This window comes from Babylonia areolata, chromosome 34, assembly GCF_041734735.1.
Source record: "Babylonia areolata isolate BAREFJ2019XMU chromosome 34, ASM4173473v1, whole genome shotgun sequence".
Lineage (NCBI taxonomy): Eukaryota > Metazoa > Mollusca > Gastropoda > Neogastropoda > Buccinidae > Babylonia > Babylonia areolata.
In genome coordinates this window covers 23,312,505-23,322,504 of record NC_134909.1, presented here as the reverse complement: position 1 = coordinate 23,322,504, position 10,000 = coordinate 23,312,505, and the positions used below count along the sequence as shown (strand labels likewise).

At 44.0% G+C, this 10,000-nt stretch overlaps 1 protein-coding gene across 1 annotated transcript in view; it reads left to right on the top strand.

The window, feature by feature from the left end:
• Positions 1-10,000, top strand: part of LOC143277596 (uncharacterized) — a 322,579-nt gene that overhangs the window by 97,375 nt on the left and 215,204 nt on the right. The window lies entirely within an intron of this gene.

Sequence of the window (10,000 nt, the reverse complement as noted above, 5' to 3'; positions counted from 1 at the left end):
CCGAGTGGTTAAAGCGTTGGACTTTCAATCTGAGGGTTCCGGGTTCGAATCGGTGACGGCACCTGGTGGGTTAAGGGTGGTGATTTTTACGATCTCCCAGGTCAACATATGTGCAGACCTGCTTGTGCCTGAACCCCCTTCGTGTGTATACGCAAGCAGAAGATCAAATACGCACGTTAAAGATCCTGTAATCCATTTCGGCGGTCGGTGGGTTATGGAAACAAGAACATACCCAGTGTACACCCCCCTTCGAAAGCGGAGTATGGCTGCCTACATGGCGGGGTAAAAACGGTCATACAGGTAAAAGCCCACTCGTGTACATACGAGTGAACGTGGGAGTTGCAGCCCACGAACACAGAAGAAGAAGAAGAACTGAAAACTGTAATCGTCTGCCAGTCACCTTCCGAGATGCCGCTCTCAAGCATGCATCGAGAGTGTCGCACACAGTCAGCTGCCTGGCATTCTACTGCACTGTTCTTCTCTTCTTTACTTCTCATATATATGTGACCAAGCGCGCTATGCTTGCTCCAACACTATTCACACACAAGCCACAGTTTTCCCTCATAACCCGCGCACAGAATGTGTGACGTCACTCCGCTTACATCATTTTGTCCTCCTCGCCAGGCCACCTGCTGACGGCTTGACCAGTGTCGCGTTGTGGTACGTCATTGGCTGAGAGCAAACTTGTGTTTCTGTTCCACCGTAATTAATTAATAACTCTCTTGTCAGATCAGTAAACTACTAGTATTATATACTGGCAGACTCGTCTTAATTCCATCTTTAATTCTATTCCATTTATGTTCGCCTACGTTAAACTGATCTAACGCAGTTTGTAATTTTCAGTGATGAGCTCGTTAAAACTGACCCTGTTCAGGTGACTTAAATTAAGATTATAAATTTATCTTAAATAACCAACACTTCATTTTATACTCATTATAAAGTAGGTGTTGAGCTCTTTCTTTTGCAACTTATCCGACGTAAATCGGTTCAGGAATCATTTAGAAATCTATCACTGAACACCTTTAAACAAACACAATTGTCATCGGATTCTCCGTGATTAGTGACGATCTGCTTGCAAGCACACGTGACGCACTTTGCGGTCCGCTAAACTTGCATAAATTGGCACAGTGAATGATGAGTGGTCATTTCATACCTGGTCAGTCATCTGACCAGAGCCTGCTCTCTCTCTCTTGCTGTGTCGCGGGCAGTGTGTCGTGTGTGTCCCCACAACAGCTGACACCTCGCTACGTATCGCTGTAAGTACTAGTGTGTAGAATGTGTTGATTTGTAAGTTGTATTATTCGACACAGTACTTGTGTTTATATGAGTATGTTCAGTTATTGCTTTGTTCAGTAAATTCTTTGTTTAGTTATAGCTTTGACATGTTAGGCACAGCTCGGCTATGATTGATCTAGAAATTGCCATGTCGTCATATGCTCGGAGCAGTGTTCCATTTCAGTCTTCATAACGTCACAGTCAGTGACGTCTCTGTACACAGATAGTTTGTTCCAGAATGTTCTAGTGAGTGCATAAAGTTCATTCACCACTTAATGGTTAAGCCATGGTGGTTCTTCACTTACTATCTGGTCTATCAGTTTGCCAGTATAATATCAAAGCCACTGATTCTATTATCTTGTTTATTACTTGTGTATTATTTTACATGCTGATATCAATTTTACTGTTACAGTGTTTCACTGATTCTCAGTACTCTAAGATGTGTGTAGTATTCTGCTGTTGTGATTACAAGATAGTGTTGGATTAATCGCTTCAATCACTTTAACTGCACTATTTAAATGTATTAGAAATGTCATTTGATGTCAGCGTTTGGTCTTCACACATATGCATTATGTTGTTGCGTATCCCAAACCCGAGTGATAGTCTTTCCATGTATACATGTATGTGCTTTACTATTCACTTGTGTTGACATGTTGTACTTATGACATTTGTTTGTGTCATTCCAGGCACTGTCTTCTCTTAGTTCTTAGTTCTTCTTCTTAGTTCTTCTCCTAGTTGTCTTCTTCTCATTATTTCTTCTTCTTAGTCTTCTTCTTTTAGAATATTGTAAATAAAACAATAGAAAACCCCATTTGTGACTGGCCTCTATATGTTCCTGGCCTGTGCGTGGGATCTTGTCTATCCTTTAATTCATTCAATCATATTTAGTTAAGTCTTTTGTGCCGTACCCCCTTCAGTAACCACTCGGTACACGGCCACATATATATATATATATATATATATATATATATATATATATATATATATATATATATATATATATTTATATGATAGTCGTGTCCGACTATGACCATCAGAACAGCAGAGGAGGCAACTGCTGTTCCGACTATTTGGGCTAGAATTATAGTGGAGAGTGTCTTGCCCAAGTTACATCCCCACTCTCTCGGCCAAGAGGGTTTTAGGACAGTCGGCGTTGGGATGGTTCGCAAAGGCCAACCAACCCACAAGGCTGCAGCACTAAGAGCCAGTGCAGTTTTGCCTCCTAGTTTGAGAGTCATAGTCCTTCACAAAAGACTAAGCTGTAAATGATTTCCCATTGAGTGGAGAAACCATTGATAATACAGCTCTCACTTTGCTGTTGGCCCAAACGTAAACTTATGTCAATCTGTGATATAAGCCGAGTGTTGGGCCTAAATTACTTCTCATAACACTGTAATAAAACAAGAGAAAAACTCCCTTTGTGACTTGCCTTACATATTTCTGGCCTGCGCGTGGATCTTCTCTATCCTTTCAGTTTCTATTCAGTAAATCAGTCATTCTTTTGTACTGTCCCCTTTTATAATATACCACTCGAGTTCACACCACGGCGACATGTGTGTATCTGTCAATATAATAATATATGTCTGTCTTCCTGCCTGTCTCTGTGTCTGTCTAACACCGTGTGTTCGTTTATGGTAAACAGTGTGTGTGTGTGTGTGTGTGTGTGTGTGTGTGTGTGTGTGTGTGTGTGTGTGTGTGTGTGTGTGTGTGTGATGGAGAGAGAGAGAGGGAGAGAGAGAGAGAGAGAGAAGAGAGAGAGAGAGAGGAAGAACAAAGAAATGAAAGGGAGAAAAAGAAGGAGAGTGAGAGATAAAGAAAGAAACAGAGCCAGAGAGAGAGAGGGATAGAGTGAGATTCATCCCATCTTCTGGGATTAATTTTGACCAAGAATAAAAACCTTACGTGCTACAGTTGCTGTTTGAATCGATAGTTATGCTTTTAAAAGTATTCACCCATTAAAGAAATAAAGTTGTTCTTTTCGAGTTCCATTTCATTTCGTATTTGATTAAACCTTTCTTGAGAATTAAAAACGAAATCAGGTCATTTGGTAATATGTTTAATTCTTTATTCACCGATTTTTGGTGACGGATTGAACGAACGAGAAAAGGGGCAAGAGAAGCGAATATGTGTGTGTGTGTGTGTGTGTGTGTGTGTGTGTGTGTGTGTGTGTGTGTGCGGGAAGGGGGTTGGGAGGATGGGTATTGTTCGGCATAATGGATCGCTTCCTTGTTGACTGAGAGATAGATAGATAGATATATAGAGAGAGAGTTAGAGAGAGAGGGAGGGAGAGAGAGCGGGAGAAAGAATGGGAGAGACAGAAGGAGGGAGGGAGAGAGACATAGAGGGAGAAAGAGAGGGGGAAACAAAGAGAGAGAGAGGGTGAGAGAGAGATGGATAGAGAAAGAGAGAAGGAGAGAGAGGGGTGGAAGGAAGGGGGGGAAAGAGAGGGAGAGAGAGGGAAAGGAGAGAGAGGGAGAGAAGGAGAGAGAGGGGGGGGAGAGAGATGGATAGAGAAAGAGAGAGAGAGAAGGAGAGAGAGAGGGGGAAGAGAGAGAGAGGGAGAGAGAAAGAGAGAGGAGAGAGAGAGAGAGAGAGGGAGGGAAGAGAGAAAGGAGAGAGAGGGAAAGAGAGAGGGGGAGACAGAGTAAGGGAGAGGGGGAGAGAGAGGGAGAGGGGAGACGGACAGACAGACAAGACAGACTGACAGACATGCACGCATAATGATTCATGAAACACCCTGACCCAGAGACAAGGCAGGGGAAACTGGAGTGGTGACCCCTTTTCGGATCTCTCTCTCTCCGCCTCTCTCTGTCTCTCCGCCTCTCTCTGTCTCTCTGCCACTGTAGCTGTCTCTGTCTCTCTTCTTGTGTGTGTGTGTGTGTGTCTGTGTCTGTGTCTGTGTATCTGTGTGTGTAGGTATGTGCGTGTGTGTGTGTGTGTGTGTGAGTGTGTGTGTATGTTTCCGTTCGATGAGAGCGATTTTTTCCCCTGACAAAATCAAAATCGCATCACATTAGGACAGTTATATCAGAAGGCTCGGAATCAGTGATTTTTTTTTTACAAATTTTATTTTATTTTTTGCGGTGTGAGTATCATTCTGTGATTTGTTTTCTAACCCGTCCTCCCTAAATGGGCAAGGCCGAATCTGATATGAAAGATCTGTGTGTGTGTGTGTGTGTGTGTGTGTGTGTGTGTGTGTGTTGTGTCAGTGAGAATGTTTTGTGTGGCAGCACTTTAAGGCATTACACAGCCGTTTGGAGAGGGGTCACCCCGATACTCCCCCCGTGTCAATACTCCCCCGTGTCAATACTCCCCAATGTCGATACTCCCCCGTGTCAATACTCCCCCGTGTCGATACTCCCCCGTGTCGATACTCCCCCGTGTCGATACTCCCCCGTGTCAATACTCCCCCCGTGTCAATACTCCCCCGTGTCGATACTCCCCCGTGTCGATACTCCCCCGTGTCGATACTCCCTCTCACAAAGATCCAAAAACAGCCAAATACAGATGTATGTATATATTTGTGACTGATAATGCTTTCTGCTTGATCAAAGTTGTGCTTATGTTTAAAAGACGCTAAACTGAAGAAGAAGAAGAAGAAGAATACAACAACTGCAGCAGCAACAACAACCACACACACACACACACACACACACACACACACACACACACACACACACACACACACACACACACACAGGGCGGAGTATCGACACACACACACACACTTCGTCATCAGGAGTAAAAAAAAAATATATATATATCTATAAAAACGTAGAAAGGAACATGAGTTAATACACAGCAACCACACAGTCTGACCATTTTGCACGTGCATTTTTTTTTTTATTCACCTTTTTTCTCCCCTCACCCCCCCCCCACCCCCTCCAATCCCCCTACCCTCACTCTCCTTCCTATGACGTCCCTGTACACCCACCTACCTCCCTCCACCCCTCTCCATCTCCTCCTCCTCCTCCTCCTCCTCCACCACCACTTCCCCCGTCATTCCCACAACCTCTCCTTCTCTCTATCACTCCACTGTGTCTTGCTCAGCAGTGCAGCGAAAGCTGATAGTTATTGGCAGCAGCAGCAGCAGCAGCCGTGTTCCCACAAGACAGCCATTGCGCGCGCAGGGAGGGATTTGGGGGGAAAAGGAACAGGAAGTTGCGTGTGTTCCACTGGAGCGTAATCCACTTCCCGGCATGCGCAAACAGGTTGTGTTGTTTTTTTCTTGTTTTTTTTTTTCTTTTTTTCTTTTTTTTTTCTTTCTCTCGAGCGGGAAGGGAGTGTGGGAGGGAGGGGTTTCGGGTTGGGGGTTGGGGGGGTGGGTTGATGGGGGGGGGGTGAGGGGGGGGGGGGTGTTGTCGTGTCCATCTTTGGCTACTGTGTGATTTCCTTTGTGGATAATTAACTGCTTCTATGTCTCTCTGTCTCTGTCTCCCTGTTTCTCTGTCTTTGTCTCTTTCTCTGTCTGTCTGTCTCTCTCGATTGGAATGTTACACGGGCGCAATAGCCGAGTGGCTAAGGCGTTGGACTTTCAATCTGAGGGTCCTGGGTTCGAATCTCGGTAACGGCGCCTGGTGGGTAAAGGGTGGAGATTTTTTCCGATCTCCCAGGTCAACATATGTGCAGACCTGCTAGTGCCTGAACCCCATTCGTGTGTATACGCACACAGAAGATCAGATACGCACGTTAAAGATCTTGTAATCCATGTCAACGTTCTGTGGGTTATGGAAACAAGAACATACGCATTACCGCCACCCCCCCCCCCAGAAAACGGAGTATGTCTCCATAAACAGAGGTGTAAATAAAGAAAACGGTCATACACGTAAAATACTATAAGTCTGCATGAGTGTGTATGTGTGCGTGACTGAACCTGATTAAATGACACAGGAAACGAATGATGAGCGCCCAGTGGCAGCCGTCAGTCGGCTCTACCCAGGTAGTCAGCCTGTTGTGCAAGTGAACTCCGTGTTTGTAAAGCGCTTTGAGCTTGGTCTCCGACCGAGGATAGGCGCTATATAAGTATCTACATTATTCATCATTCATTCATTATTTCTCTGCTTTTTTTTGTTTTGTCATTGGGTTTGGTTTAAGTTTGGTGGTGAAGTCATTGATCTCTCTCTCTCTCTCTCTCTCTCTCCCTCTCTCTATTCTCTCTCTGTCCCCCCCCTCTCTCTCCCCTCTCTCACCCCCCACTCTCTCTCCTCCCTCCCTCTCCTCTCTCTCTCTCCCTATCTTTCTCTCTCTGTCCCCCCTCTCTCTCTTTCTCTCTCTGTCCCCTCTCTCTCTTCTCTCTCTGTCCCCCCTCTCTCCCCTCTCTCTCACCCCCCTCTCTCTCCCCTCCCTCCCTCTCCTCTCTCTCTCCCCCTCTCTTTCTCTCTCTGTCCCCTCTCTCTCTTCTCTCTCTGCCCCCCCTCTCTCCCCTCTCTCTCACACCCCTCTCTCTCCCCTCCCTCCCTCTCCTCTCTCTCTCTCTCTCCCTCTCTTTCTCTCTCGGTCCCCCTCTCTCTCTCTTCTCTCTCTGCCCCCCTCCCCGCTCTCTCACCCCCCCTCTCTCTCCCCACCCTCCCTCTCCTCTCTCCCCCCTCTCTCTGTCTCCCCACTCTCTGCCTCTCTCCCCTCTCTGTCTGTCTTTGTCTGTTTGTCTGTCTCTCTCTCTCTCCCCCCCCCCTCCTTCTCTCTCTTTTAAACCATTCTTGGTTACCCCTGTTCCTGCGTTTGTCATGTTGTCCATGTAACTCCCTCTGTCGCCTATCTCTCTGTTTCTGCCCCTCTCTCTGCACACGCCCACCCGGTGACACACGCTGAGACACACCTGGCCACACCCTGTTGTCAGCCACCCTGGGTGTTGGGGTTGGTGTGTGCATCTCTGGCTGGTTCGTCCAATCTGCACCTGGCCACACCCTGTTGTCAGCCACCCTGGGTGTTGGGGTTGGTGTGTGCATAGATGGCTGGTTCGTCCAATCTGCGTCTCCGTCAGTTCTTTGGTTTTCCCGTCAGCACCCCGGGTTAGTTTCTCCCTATCCATTTAAGTTTCTGTCTGCCTGCTAGCCTGCCTGCGTGCTCCCCCCCCCCATCCTACACACACACACACACACACACACACACACACACACACACACACACAAGGCCGCTGGACCCAAGGTGACGTCACACTGGGCTTTATTGCCAGGTGGTTCTGAGTACCCCTTGTCCTGTTCTGGACAGACAGTTTAGTGACCCTTGACGTCGGCTGAAGGCCGCACGTGAGAGCTGAGATGTTACTGGTTGGTTGGTTTGCCAAGTAAGGTGCTTGTGAGCACAACGTGGGCAGACTGGGTTAGGGTGTTGGGCCTTGTGGTACAGTGTTCAGCAGGGATCGGGGTTCGAGACTTGCGTTTCACCTTGGTGTTGCGTGTTTGTATCGTATTGTATTGTATTGTATTGTATCGTATTGTATTGTATTGTATTGTATTGTACTGTATTGTATTGTATATTGTATTGTATTGTATTGCATTGTATTGTATTGTACTGTATCGTATTGTATTGTATTGTACTGTATCGTATTGTATTGTACTGTATTGTATTGTACTGTATTGTATTGTATTGTACTGTATTGTATTGTATTGTACTGTATTGTATTGTATTGTACTGTATTGTATTGTACTGTATTGTATTGTATTGTACTGTATTGTATTGTATTGTACTGTATTGTATTGTATTGTACTGTATTGTATTGTATTGCAGTGTATTGTATTGTATTGTATTGTATTGTATTGCAGTGTCTTGTATTGTATTGTATTGTAGTGTATTGTATTGTATTGTACTGTATTGTATTGTATTGTACTGTATTGTATATTGTATTGTATTGTATTGTATTGTATTGTACTGTATTGTATTGTATTGTACTGTATTGTATTGTACTGTATTGTATATTGTATTGTATTGTATTGCATTGTACTGTATTGTATTGTATTGCAGTGTATTGTATTGTATTGTATTGCAGTGTATTGTATTGCAGTGTATTGTAGTTTGTTATTGTATTGCAGTGTCTTGTATTGTATTGTATTGCAGTGTCTTGTATTGTATTGTATTGCAGTGTATTGTAGTGTATTGCACTGCATTGTATTGTATTGTATTGTATTGTATTGTATTGTATTGTATTGTATTGTATTGTATTGTATTGTATTGTATTGCAGTGTATTGTATTGTATTGTATTGTATTGTATTGTATTGCAGTGTATTGTATTGTATTGCATTGTATTGTATTGTATTGTATTGCAGTGTATTGTATTGTATTGCATTGTATTGTATTGTATTGCAGTGTATTGTATTGTATTGCATTGTATTGCAGTGTATTGTATTGTATTGTATTGTATTGCAGTGTATTGTATTGTATTGTATTGTATTGCAGTGTATTGTATTGTATTGTATTGTAGTGTATTGCACTGCATTGTATTGTATTGTATTGTATTGTATTGTATTGTATTGCAGTGTATTGTATTGTATTGTATTGTATTGCATTGTAGTGTATTGCAGTGTATTGTATTGTATTGTATTGTAGTGTATTGCATTGCATTGTATTGTATTGTATTGTATTGTATTGCAGTGTATTGTATTGTATTATTGTATTGCATTGCATTGCATTGTATTGTATTGCATTGTATTACATTGTATTGTATTGTATTGCATTATTTTATTTTACTTTTTTTTTTTTTTGTCACAACAGATTTCTCTGTGTGAAATTCAGGCTGCTCTCCCCAGGGAGAGCGCGTCACTACACTGAGAGCGCCACCAATTTTTTTAAATTTTTTTCCTGCGTGCAGTTTTTATTCGTTTTTCCTATCGAAGCGGATTTTTCTACAGAATTTTGCCAGGAACAACCCTTTTGTTGCCGTGGGTTCTTTTACGTGCGCTAAGTGCATGCTGCACACGGGACCTCGGTTTATCGTCACATCCGAATGACTAGCGTCCAGACCACCACTCAAGGTCTAGTGGAGGGGGAGAAGATATCGGCGAATGGGCCGTGAATGGAACCAGCGAGCTCAGATTCTCTCGCTTCCCAGGCGGACGCGTTACCTCTGGGCCATCACTCTACTTTGGGTAAAATACGATGCGAACTGGTACCTGACCTCGGTGGAGGGGGGTGGGGGTATGGGGGGTGGAGGGGGTTGGGTGAGAAGTCAAGAGTGGCGGAAGGAGAGGATCGGGCCCCGTCTTCCACTGCCCTGCCTCGAGATTGAGTTCAATTCTCTTCAGTAACTCGAGGAGGCGTCACAGCGTTCGAACAAAGCCACACACACACACACACACACACACACACACACATATATATATATATATATATATATATATATATATATATATATATATATATATATATATATACACATACATGTATAGATAGATAGATAGATAGATAGATAGATAGATAGATAGATAGATAGATAGATGTATATCTGTCTCTTTTTTCTGTCACTTTCCCTGTTCTGTCTCTCTCTCTCCCTCCTTCCTTACATGCGCATTGATATAGTTGATTCATTATGTTTTGGTTTTTTTTTAGTTTGTGGTCCACTCCTTTGTTATGGGGCCGGAGGTCTAACAAAGGAATCAGTGTCTTGTCTTGTCTTGTCTTGTCTACCTCCCTCCATTTCTCCCTCCCTCTCTACCCCCCCCCCCTCCCCCCCCCCCCCACACACACGCATATCTCTCTACTCTTCCCTTGACAGTGTACGAGTTCACAAGA